This window comes from Lolium perenne, chromosome 3 (genome assembly GCF_019359855.2).
Source record: "Lolium perenne isolate Kyuss_39 chromosome 3, Kyuss_2.0, whole genome shotgun sequence".
Taxonomy (NCBI): Eukaryota; Viridiplantae; Streptophyta; class Magnoliopsida; order Poales; family Poaceae; genus Lolium; species Lolium perenne.
This window is the reverse complement of record NC_067246.2, coordinates 216,841,823-216,854,351: the sequence shown is the minus strand read 5'-3', so window position 1 is coordinate 216,854,351 and position 12,529 is coordinate 216,841,823.

Genomic DNA, 12,529 nt, shown 5'->3' with positions numbered 1-12,529 from the left:
GTGGTGTGGGCCCCTCGTGGCGCCCCCTGACCTACCCTTCCGCCTACATAAGCCTTCGTCGAGAATAACTCCGATGCCGAGCCACGATACGGAAAACCTTCCAGAGACGCCGCCGCCGCCAATCCCATCTCGGGGGATTCAGGAGATCGCCTCCGGCACCCTGCCGGAGAGGGGAATCATCTCCCGGAGGACTCTTCACCGCCATGGTCGCCTCCGGAGTGATGAGTGAGTAGTTCACCCCTGGACTATGGGTCCATAGCAGTAGCTAGATGGTCGTCTTCTCCTAATTGTGCTATCATTGTTGGATCTTGTGAGCTGCCTAACATGATCAAGATCATCTATCTGTAATGCTACATGTTGCATTTGTTGGGATCCGATGAATAAGTGAATGCTATGTTATGTTGATTATCAATATCATCTATGTGTTGTTTATGATCTTGCATGCTCTCCGTTGCTAGTAGAGGCTCTGGCCAAGTTTTTGCTTGTAACTCCAAGAGGGAGTATTTATGCTCGATAGTGGGTTCATGTCTCCATTAAATGCGGGGAGTGACAGAAACCTCTAAGGTTGTGGATGTGTTGTTGCCACTAGGGATAAAACATCAATGCTATGTCTAAGGATATATTTGTTGATTACATTACGCACCATACTTAATGCAATTGTCTGTTGTTTGCAACTTAATACTGGAGGGGGTTCGGATGATAAACTGAAGGTGGACTTTTTAGGCATAGATGCATGCTGGATAGCGGTCTATGTACTTTGTCGTAATGCCCAATTAAATCTCACAATACTCATCATAACATGTATGTGCATGGTCATGCCCTCTTTATTTGTCAATTGCCAAACTGTAATTTGTTCACCCAACATGCTTATTCTTATCGGAGAGACACCTCTAGTGAACTGTGGACCCCGGTTCATTCTTTACATCGAATACAATCTACTGCAATACTCGTTCTACTGTTTTCTGCAAACAATCATCATCCACACTATACATCTAATCCTTTGTTACAGCAAGCCGGTGAGATTGACAACCTCACTGTTACGTTGGGACAAAGTATCTTGGTTGTGTTGTGCAGGTTCCACGTTGGCGCTGGAATCCCTGGTGTTGCGCTGTGGTGACCCTGCATAACACTTCATGTTGTAGTATGCCAGTCGTTGATATAACATTCACGAAGTACCATTCCGCAAATATTACATCCCTCAGAGTAGTACAACTGACATAGGCATCCCAAATGGGCCTGCCGAAGATAGTACCCGGGGTTTACTGAAGGCCCACTACCCGAAGAATAAGAAGATTCGGAAGCCCAAGATATTATTAAGGAAAGCTAGAGTTGTAATAGGAAGTGTTATTTGTAATCTTGCGGGATGAGTTAGAAACCTTCCCGGACTCTGTAACTTGTACTACACGAATCCCTCGGCTCTGCCTCCTATATAAGGAGGAGTCGAGGGACGCAGAAATCATCGAATCATTATTTCTCAAACCCTAGTTTCATAATCGTCGAGTACTTTTCGGCTAAAACCTTCGAGATCTACTTGCCCTCTACTTCCAACTAAACCCTAGTCTACAACCCGTAGGCATTGACAAGTTAATACCGTGTCAATTGGCGCCGTCTGTGGGAACTAGAGGCGTCAAGGATACGATTTCGATGGCACGTTCAAGATCGTCGACTTCATCAACCGCAAAATCATCGACTTCATCAACCGCGAGCAACGCAATGGATCGAGGTAAACAGATCGCTACTGGTCCTATCGATTTTGTTCCTCACCCGCCCTCCCGTTTGGATGCATATGCGTATCTGGCGGAGCCTATGGAGATGACGTTTGGAAGGTTTCACTTTCGCGTCGAGAAAGAGGGATCGTATCGTGTCGAAATTCCGATTTCGTCGGGATCGTCGGCGGTCGATTCCGATTTTTCAAGCTATACATCGTCAACCGAATCAGGAGAGGAAGAAACTTCATCGTCACGCTTCATCAGCATCAGGGCAAGAGAAAAACTCGCCAAGATCTTCAGCGACATGTCGTTTGAGTCATCTGCGGACTCATATATAAGCGATGACTCAAGCAGTGTCGACAACTACAACTTCATCGACAAATCTACTACAGTGGGCAAGGTCTTCGCCAATCTTAACGATGGTGTCACCAAACCCAACATAGATCTGAATACAAAGTATCATCAGATTTATGTCATCGGAGAGCCAAGCCATGACCAGGAAGAAACATCTGAGGCTTTCGACGATTTGGGAAATCCATACGTTGATCCCTCTGATTTGCGACGAGGTCTAGGCAATAAATATATCGGGCCACAACCACGAGACAGAGTTCGACTCCCGCAAGCAGCATGGGATAGAGCCGCGAGGGCTATGGATGGCTCAGAACCAATGGCCACCACAGCCACGCCAGAGGAATTACAAGCATATCAATATAGGCTCGCACGAGCTGCAAGGGAATTGGAAAAACAGAGAGCTGAGTTAAACAGAAGAAAGGAGGCAGCCTCTGCATCCAGCAGGAGAAGGGCAGAGCTGAGTCGGCAATCTAGAACTTCGGGTGATAGCCACAGGGAGGCTCGGAATAGAGCAAGATCGAGGTTACAACACGTACCCGAAGGAGAAAGAGAGCACTTGGTCCAAAACCTCGACATGTCTTTTATGTCAATAGACACGAGAGGGACTATCATCCCTAAGACACCAGAGGCCGGGTATATGGCGACACAAGCTTTTATCCTTGCATCTAAACCACCGCCAGGAGATCCAAGGGAAACACTGTACAACATGGCGATAGCAGGAGTTGGAGCCATGGGGACGGCGTTTGTATCAACACCTCCCGAAGGAACGGCAAGGCAAAATAGTCCACGACCTGCGGCAGCAGCAGCAGCAGTTCCCGAAGGACCAAGTGGAGCAAGGAACACGATAGCACAAGCAAGGGTCGACAGAGCGCGACAAAGCAGGAGGGAACATCGGCAGTCCCCAGAGTTAAACGACGAGGATATGTGCGGCTTGCCGTGCTTCACAAGGAGAGTGTGAAAAAATCGAGTCCCTTAGGGATTCAAGTTACCCGATAACTTCAAAAAATTCGACGGCCTTCAAGATCCAGAGGATTGGCTAGTTGATTATCTCGAGACGGTGAAGCTTACAGGAGGAACCAGAGCAACAGTTATGCAAAGCATCCAGGTGCATTTGAGTGGAGCCGCACGATCTTGGATAAAAAAACTTCCTCCAGGATCTATCGACAGCTGGGAAAGCTTCGAGGATGTGTTCGTCAAGAACTTCCGGTCCACGTGCAAGAAACCTGCGTCATTAGAGGAGTTGAGAGTGTGCCGACAAAAGCCAGACGAGCCAATGAGAAAATATATCCAAAGGTGGAACATCATCAAAAACTCGGCAGAAAATATATCTGACGAGAGAGCGATAGATGCGTTTGTCGCAGGAATCAGGCGTGGAGATTTTGTCGAAGACTTGGGGAGGACCAACCCAAAGACAGTATCCGCGTTAATGGAAATAGCAAACAGATGGGCAGATGGAGAAGATGATGTTCACAACAAACGGCATAGGTCGCCAGAGGAAGACCGCGGTCGAAATTATCAGCCAAGGCGATGATTCCCTCGGCAGTACCCGAGCTATGACGCTCCAGGTCAAATCTCGGCAGGCTTCCGAGCAAACACCGGAGGAAACAACAGAGATGATTATCAGAGAAGCAATGAGCAGCGAGGCGACAATAGAGATGACTCTCGAAGCAATAGGCAAAATAGCGGGCCAAGGTTCCCGAGGCCTTCGTGTCTCCTGAAGAGATGATGAATGGGCCATGTCAGATGCACTTTTTCCTCGACAGCAACGGAAAAAGATAGTCAGGACATCTGCAGAAAGATTGTCGCAATTTTCAGGCAATGTTAAGGTGGGCAGAGCATGCTAATGCTCGGGCAGCACAGAGAAATCCTCGAGAACCTAGGAGTGAGATTCACTTGCCACCCCCTCCCGTGATTACAGACGACAATCGACATCAGCTCAGAATAGCGGCAGCACCACCACCGCCGCCCTACGTTGATCCTAACTCTAATGGAGCGGTCTCGATGATTCAGAAGGGAAGGCCATCCAATAGAGCTCAGAAAGTAATTTCGCGGCAAGTGTTCATGGAAGAAAAAATGCCTCCACCAACAGTTGAGTACCTTAATTGGTCATGGCAAGATATTGGCTTCACCATAGCAGATCATCCACAGCAAGTTCCTCGACCAGGGCAGTCAGCACTTATCCTACCAGCAGTCATCGCAGGGTTCGACGTCTCTCGCGTGTTCATAGATGGCGGCAGCAGCTTAAACCTTATGTATGCAGATACACTAAGGAAGATGAACATATCCCTAGCAAACCTGAAACCAACGAACACGAGGTTCCATGGTATCACACCAGAGAAGCCAAGTTATCCGCTGGGGAAGATCAATCTCGACGTTCAGTTTGGGACTCGAGAAAATTACAGAATCGAGAAGTTGGAGTTTGAAGTCGTAGATTTTCCGTCACAGTACCACGCTCTGTTGGGACGACCAGCATATGCTAGATTTATGGCGGTACCACATTACACGTACCTGCTGTGGAGGATGCTTGGACCTAAGGGACCAATCACAGTCAAAAAAAGCTTTGCTTTAGCCGATAAATGTGACAAGGATTTTCATCGGATATCAGAAACTTTCGGGATGCAAGCTGAGTATTTGGCGTCAAGGAGTATGACTGACTACGACGTGCTGCCAGACGTTGTAAGGCCAAATAAAGAATCAACTTTCAATACTGAGAAAAATTCTAAGGAGGTGCAGATTCACCCGACAGACCCGAAAAAGACGACGTCCATCGCAAACGACATGGACCTCGCATAGGAAAGCGCGCTCGTCGAGTTCCTCCGTGAGAACTGGAAAATCTTCGCATGGTGTCCAGCTGACATGCCAGGAGTACCCAGGGAACTTGCCGAGCACCACCTAAACTTGGATCCACTAGCGAGACCAATCAAACAACCTTTGCGACATTTTTCGGAACCAAATCGCAAGGCTATGCTGTCAGAAATTGATCGACTAAGAGAAGCTAGTTTTATCAAGGAGCTGCATACAAAGGCCACATGGGTAGCTAATCCAGTGTTGGTGCCGAAGAAAAATACTAAGGTCCTTCGCATGTGCGTCGACTTTACGTGTCTCAATAAACATTGTCCAAAGGATCACTTTCCCCTCCTGAGGATCAACCAAATTATCGACTCCACGGCAGGATGTGAACGTCTTTCCTTCCTGGATGCATATTCTGGTTATAACCAGATCAGATTAAAAGAAGAAGATGAAGTAAAAACAGCGTTCATCACACCTTACGGCGTTTTCTGCTACAGAACGATGCCCTTTGGTCTGAAAAACGCGGGAGCAACATATCAGAGGATGATGCAGAAGTGTTTGGCGACACAGATTGGAAAAAACGTGCGAGTATACATCGATGATGTCGTCATAACGTCAAAAAAGGGGGCGACGCTGATCGAGGATCTCAAGGAAACCTTTGACAACCTCGACAAATTCTGCCTCAAGCTGAACCCGACGAAGTGCTCCTTCGGCGTCCCAGCAGGAGAACTTCTGGGGTTTCTAGTTTCAGCAAGAGGGATTGAAGCAAATCCCGATAAAATACAAGCTATCGTAACAATGAGGAAGCCAACAAAGTTGAAAGAAATACAGCAACTAACTGGGTGAGTCGCAGCTTTGAGCAGATTCGTCGCCAGGCTGGGAGAAAAAGCGTTACCGTTCTATGCTTTGATAAAACAAGGGGAGAAATTCCAGTGGAACGAAGAAGCCGATAGAGCTTTCGAGGATCTGAAACGCACAATCTCGACACCACCAATCTTGGTGGCGCCGAAGGAAAAGGAACATCTCCTGCTGTACATTGCAGCCACACCCCAAGTGGTTAGCACGGTGCTAGTTGTCGAAAGAGAAGAAGAAGAAGGAAAACTCCATGGAGTGCAAAGGCCAGTATATTTCATCAGTGAAGTTTTATCGCCTTCCAAACAGCGGTACCGCGATGCAAAAACTAGCATATGGAGTAATTGCAACGGCAAGAAAGTTGCGCCACTATTTTTCGACACACCCGATAATAGTAGTCAACGAAGCACCTCTTTCAAATATATCTTGAACAATCCGAAAGCTACGGGCGTGTCTCCCTTTGGGGAATAGAACTTTCCCCTCGGGACATCACGTATGAAAAAAGAAAGGCAATCAAGTCGCAAGTTTTGCCAGATTTCATTGCAGAGTGGATGGAGCTGCAAAACACGGGACCCCCAGATTTGTCGAGAACTTGGACCATGAACTTTGATGGGTCCAAGAGAGTAGAAGGAGCTGGCGCAGGAGTGGTACTTATATCACCTGAAGGCGACAAGTTAAAATACGTCCTCCGGATGACGTTCCCTAACGCATCCAACAATGAAGCAGAATATGAAGCCCTCATACACGGCGTGAAGATGGCGAAAGCTTGCGGTGCAACTCGACTAAAAATCTTTGGCGACTCACAATTGGTGGCTCAGCAAGTTATGAACCAATGTGATGCAGTCAATGATAGCATGATGGCATACAAGGAGGTGTACAATGAGCTCGAGAAGCTGTTTGATGGATGCAAGGTAAATCACATCAGTAGATTGAGCAATGATGAAGCCGACGTTCTCGCAAACATCGGGTCGCAGTGCCTTCCAATCCCGCCAGGTGTATTTTGGGAAGAAATAGCGGAGAGATCCACGAAGCCGAAAAAGGTGCCGAAAAAAGCAAAGGAAGAAAAAGCTTCGGCGCCCCTCAAGGAAGCCATGGAGGACGAAGAGGACCAAGAGCTGGTGATGATGGTAGAAGTTCCTTGGATGCAAGCATACATATCATATATCCTCAGGAAAGAAATACCCGACGATCCAGTTGAGGCAAGGCGAGTTATTCGACGATCCAAAGCTTTCACAGTGGTCAAAGGGGAGTTATACAAGCGAAGTATTTCAGGCGTCTTGCAAAGGTGCGTCACACCCGAGGAAGGAAGAATAATCCTAAAGGATGTACACGAAGGAATATGTGGCCATCACGCGAGAAGTCGAGCCATTGCAGCCAAGGTTTTTCGGGCAGGATTTTATTGGCTAACAACAATTGAGGATGCCAAGGAAATAGTACGAACCTGCGACGCGTGCCAAAGATTTGCCGCAAAGCCTCACTCTCCGGCGGCAGAACTGATGCCAATACCATTGTCATGGCCCTTTGCTCAATGGGGACTTGATATGGTGGGCAAGTTGCACAAAGCTTCGCCAGGAGGATATGAGTACCTGCTGGTCGCTGTCGACAAATTCACCAAGTGGGTAGAAGCGAAGCCAATAAATTCACCAGATGCAGCGTCGGCAATAAAGTTTGTGAAAGGCCTCGTTTTTCAGTTTGGAGTGCCTCATAGCATTGTCACAGATAATGGTACAAACTTTACGTCCAAGGAATTCAAGGAGTACTGCGCAGAAGTAGGCATTAAATTGCACTTTGCGTCAGTTGGGCACCCGCAAACCAATGGCCAAGTCGAGAAAGCCAATGGTATCATCTGCAACGGTCTCAAAAAGCGCCTGCTAGGACCGCTCGAAAAAGCTCGACATACCTGGCCAGAGGAATTTCCAAGTGTTTTGTGGAGCATCCGAACAACACCAAATACGGCAACACAAGAAACTCCGTTTTTTCTCGTCCACGGAGCCGAAGCGGTATTACCAATTGAAATAGAGCATGATTCTCCAAGAGTAACAGGGTATGACGAAGAAACATCATGAAAAGCTCGGGAGGATGATATGGACGCACTCGATGAAGCTCGAGACGAAGTACTTTCACGAGTCACCAAGTACCAGCAGGACCTCAAAAACTACCACAGTCGACGGTTAAGGCCAAGATCTTTCCAGGTCGGAGATTTGGTCTTACGGTTAAATAAAAAAAGTACTGAAAAGCTCGAATCACCATGGCTAGGCCCTTACGTCGTCACGGAAGTCATCGACGGAGGAGCATACAGGATCAAGGACAAGAAGACGGGGGCTCCCGAGAAAAACCCCTGGAACGTGGCGCAGCTTAGGCGGTTCTACGCCTAGAGTCAAAATATAGTCCTCCTTTGTAAAAATACAATGTACTGAAACGCCCGCGAGTTTTCAGACGCACTCTTTTCCTTTTCGGGGCACCGAGTGGGGCCGGAAAGGTTTTTAATGAGGCGGGCTCGCGGTGCTGCAATATAATAAAGATAGTGGAGATATACTTCTTATTCTTCGACACGCTCGGGGGCTCAACGCCTTCAAGTTACAAAATACATACGATATAGATAAATTAGACTTACCGAAATATTTCGCCTTGGTACAATAATACCTCGCCAAATATAACATCGGAAGCTACCAATTATAAATATAGTATACTCGTCAAAATATTATTGCTTTGGTCTGAAAACCTCGCAAGAAAAATATAGAACTTCGACACCAAGACACTCGGGGGCTTGTAACCCACTGATGGAAAGATAAATATATCTTCTTACGACAAGAGGAAAAATTTTCGAGATAGCAAAACAATATAAACTCCAGCCAGAGGCTCGGGGGCTCCAACAATATAGGCCACTTTACAATATAAACAAATTTTCTTTGGAACAAAAAGAGATCAAAACAATACAGACATAATTTCTCACAATATAGTACAGCTCAATCAAGGCCTAAGATACTATCTATGGATAAACCTCTGGTTGTTTTGTGTTCAGCATAGGTCCCCTTGACGAAGAATTCTGAATCCATCCGAAGAAGTTCGTCCATCATCGACTCGGCCACAGGAGTCACCATGTCATTGATTGTGTCAATATCATTTTTTCGCCGCGATTTCTTGGCCAAGCAATCAGCAACAATCTTCGTCAGGTCCAACTTGGGATGGCAAATGTTTATCATAATCATGGCGAACCTTGCTCCAGCAGTCAATTGGGCTCGCACAAAATTATGAATGCGAGGGGCATCTCTAAATTTCTCCAGTAGTCCAGGAAGAGTTTTTGGAGTTTCATCTCGAGGAAATAAAGTCTTGTAAACTAGGGTCAAGGTTCTCGTGCAAAAATTGAGAAATTCGCGCACCTGGCAAGCACGATCTTGGAACCTAACAATTTGTTGGGTCCGTTCAGGGGTGGCCCAAAACAGACAGCCATGGTTAAGAGAAAGATTGACGAGGAGATTTGTTCTGACATTCACTCTTTCATCTTCAGCGGCAGCGTCAAGAACAGAGCCTATTAAGCGACAAGGCAAGAAATTTAAGGGGAAGCACAGTAAAAGTAAAAAAGAAGCAGTATGAGGTGGCAAAACATACCTAGCATATCCGTGCTAGCTTCAGACATTAGCTCGAGCATGCTATTTTCTCGAGCAGTAGCCTTTTCAGCCTCCGACACAGCAGCATCCTTGGCAGCTATGGCCTCTTTGGCTTGTTGGAGAGCAATTTTCTCTCTTTCAGATGCTTTTCGAGATTGTTCCATCATTGCCAGAGTTTGCTTTTTCATGGATTGAAGCTGTTGTCGAAGTTCTTGCAAATCTTGTGACAAATGTTTGCTTGCAGAACCTTCGATGAGGTTATCATCGATTAGCGTTTTCTTCGAGAAGGAAGAAGCAGGTGAAGTATCGGCAGAACAAGGGTTGGCGGAGTAGTTATCAAATATTAACTGGAAAAGAAAGTCTCAGGATCAATGATAGTGCAAGGTAGAATTTCATTGATCTTCAAGAAATTTACATGGATATTACAGAAGAAAGTTCTCCAAAAGGACTACTAAGATAATTGTCGCCAAAGCTAATATGGCGACAATAACAAAAGTAACAGAGAAAGCAAAAGAAGAGGCATTCAACTAGACCTCCGGCCTTGATGAGCTAGGAGTTGCAAATGGCTTGATCCCGAGATAGGCCAGGATTTTCTTCGTGTTGGGCTTCGCCGCCTTGATCAACGACCGCCATTTTGTTTGTTCTATCTGCTCGGTGTCGCCAACTTTCATCCAGTCAACAGTTTGTTGGCTGTCAGCAACCAAGGCAACGGTGCTCTTGACAGCAATCTTCATGTTCTCCTGGCGCATCTTCAGTCCAATATCCTCCGGTGGATTGAAGTTCTTGGCAAGGGCAAGAAAAGTCTAGGGCTCCTCTTTCTTCGGGAAGAAGTAGGGGAACAAACTCGATAATCCTGCGTCAGCATGCGCCATGCCTTCGCGAACTTCAGTTCCATGAAACTCCAGATAAGAGAGTGCGTCAAGGAGAGGATCATTGGCGGGATTTTCTAGATCAAATTCTTGGTTTGTTTTACCTGCCGCAGAAAATATATGTTGGTCGACAGCAAGCAAGGAAAAGCAAGCCTAAGAAAGATAGAAGGGATCGACAAAGTTACCAAGGAAGCGTCGATTCTGTGTGTTCAAGCGCTTAATGATCGCCTGTTCACGAGTAGCCTGGGCGGCCTTGTGTTCGTTCAAAGCAGTTTCGGCGTCATCAAGTCTTTTTTGCAGATCTTCGACACCAGCAGCTTTTGCATTGGCCTTCTCAGCCTCTGCTCTAGGTTGGCCAGCGTCAAGTTCAGCTTTCTTGTGAGCCGTTTCACTTTGCTCCAGTTTCTGAGCAAGAGTGTCGACAAGCTTGTTGGCTTCTGCAAGTTTCTCTGCCAAAATAGTAAAGAATCGTCAAAATGGCGACAAGATAGGAGCAAGAAGCTATAAACAAGGGGCAGCAAAAAAGTTATTACCTTCAGTCTTGCTGGCATACTCATGGTACCCAATGAATTGGGCACCGATGCGAACAAGCTCTTTGATCATAGGCTATCAAAGAAAAACAAAGAGAGAAAACGTCGGTATGGGAAGAATATGAAGGCATGAAAAAGCAAACAGAGGAAATATAGATAATGACAAGAAAATCAAAAACTTACATCATCCAAGAGAGAATTGGAGGAGCTACCCAATTGGAGGGTAGGCTCCGGGATTGTTTCAACCCTTGTCCTTTTTGGTGAAGGGACAAGAGGGCTTGAAGGAGGAGTGGTGGCGCCAACATTTTCTTGAGTAGGCGAGGATTCTTCTCCCTCAACTGGCGTCTCCGAAACAATTAAAGTATGTGACGTGCTCGTTTGAGCAGCCACATCAAGGGTTGGTACTTCTTCCTCATCATCACTGCGATTAAAAATCGACAGCATAAAAAGCAAGATAAGACAAAAATCTTCGAGTAAAGAAATAAGGGGAAGTAAAAGTGACTTACGAGCTCATGAGGGATTCAAGATACGGATCATAAGTTGCCTTTTGACGTGAAAGACCAACTTCTTCGGCTTTGGAGGTGCCGGAATCGCCGACATCATTCCTCTTCCTTTTGTTCCTTGGAGAAACAGCAGGAGGAGGAGATTGCGCTGACGCAGTGCCTTCGGAGGCAGCATCCTTTTCAGAAGATCCCGCAGATTTTAGAGAATCCACGGGTTCATTCACAAAAGAGGGGGCCTCTTGGTTGTCATCAGTGACAATGGCCCTTTCCTCGACTTCTCCACCTTCAGGAAGAGGAGGAAGCGAGACAAGATTTGGATGGTTCTGTACAAAAAAAAACAGGGGAAGATATCAGAAAAGGAGTTACAAAAAAGATAGCAAGGCAATAACTAATCAATCGGCACAGGTTACCTTGGGGAGTGGATTGGCGGCGCTGAATGGTTTTACACGGCAAGAAGAAGGGACAGGATCTTTTTTGCTGAGAGACGAGATTTTTCGGACAAGCTTTTCTAAATCCTTGACCTCTAAATCCGCTGACAACCGATCTGCGTCCTTGTCGCTAGCATATTTTCAGAGAGGGTATTTGCGAGCCTGAAGCGGCTGCACTCTAGTCCTAAGAAAATATGCCGTGATTTGAATACCTGACAACTCTTTGCCGCGAGTATTTTGCAACTCGTGGATGCGAGTCATCAAGGCCTCTGTCGACGTTTTTTCTTCTTCGGTAGCTTCTGCATCCCAGGAGCGGCGGCGGAGAATTTTTTCGGCGCCATCGAAAGGAGGGATGTTGTCTTCAGCACATCCATGGTTCTCCTCCTGAATGTACAACCACTTCTTGCGCCACCCTTGAATGGAGTCAGGAAGTTTGACGTCGAAGTAATCGATGGTGGGGCGAACAGAAATAACAATGCCGCCTATATTATAGGCGATGTTGGGAGAGCCATTACGGCGACAAAAGAAAATGCGCTTCCATAGCGCCCAGTTAGGCTGGACGCCAAGGAAGGCCTCGCAGAGGGTGATAAAAATGGAGATATGAAGGATGTAATTGGGCATGAGGTGGTGAAGTTGCAGACCGTAGATAAAGAGCAGTCCGCGGAGAAAAGGATGAATAGGGGCGGAAAGACCGCGGATGAGGTGGTCGACAAAACTTACCCGATACCCCATTGGAGGGGTTGGGTAACTTTCCTCGCTAGGGAAGCTCAGCGCGTTGGGCTTCTTGCTAATCCCCAGCTTCTTCAGCAGATTGATGTCCTGGGTGGAAATCTTGGACCTTTCCCACTCCGCGGTTCCCAGATCCACGGCGGCCATTGATGATTCCGGC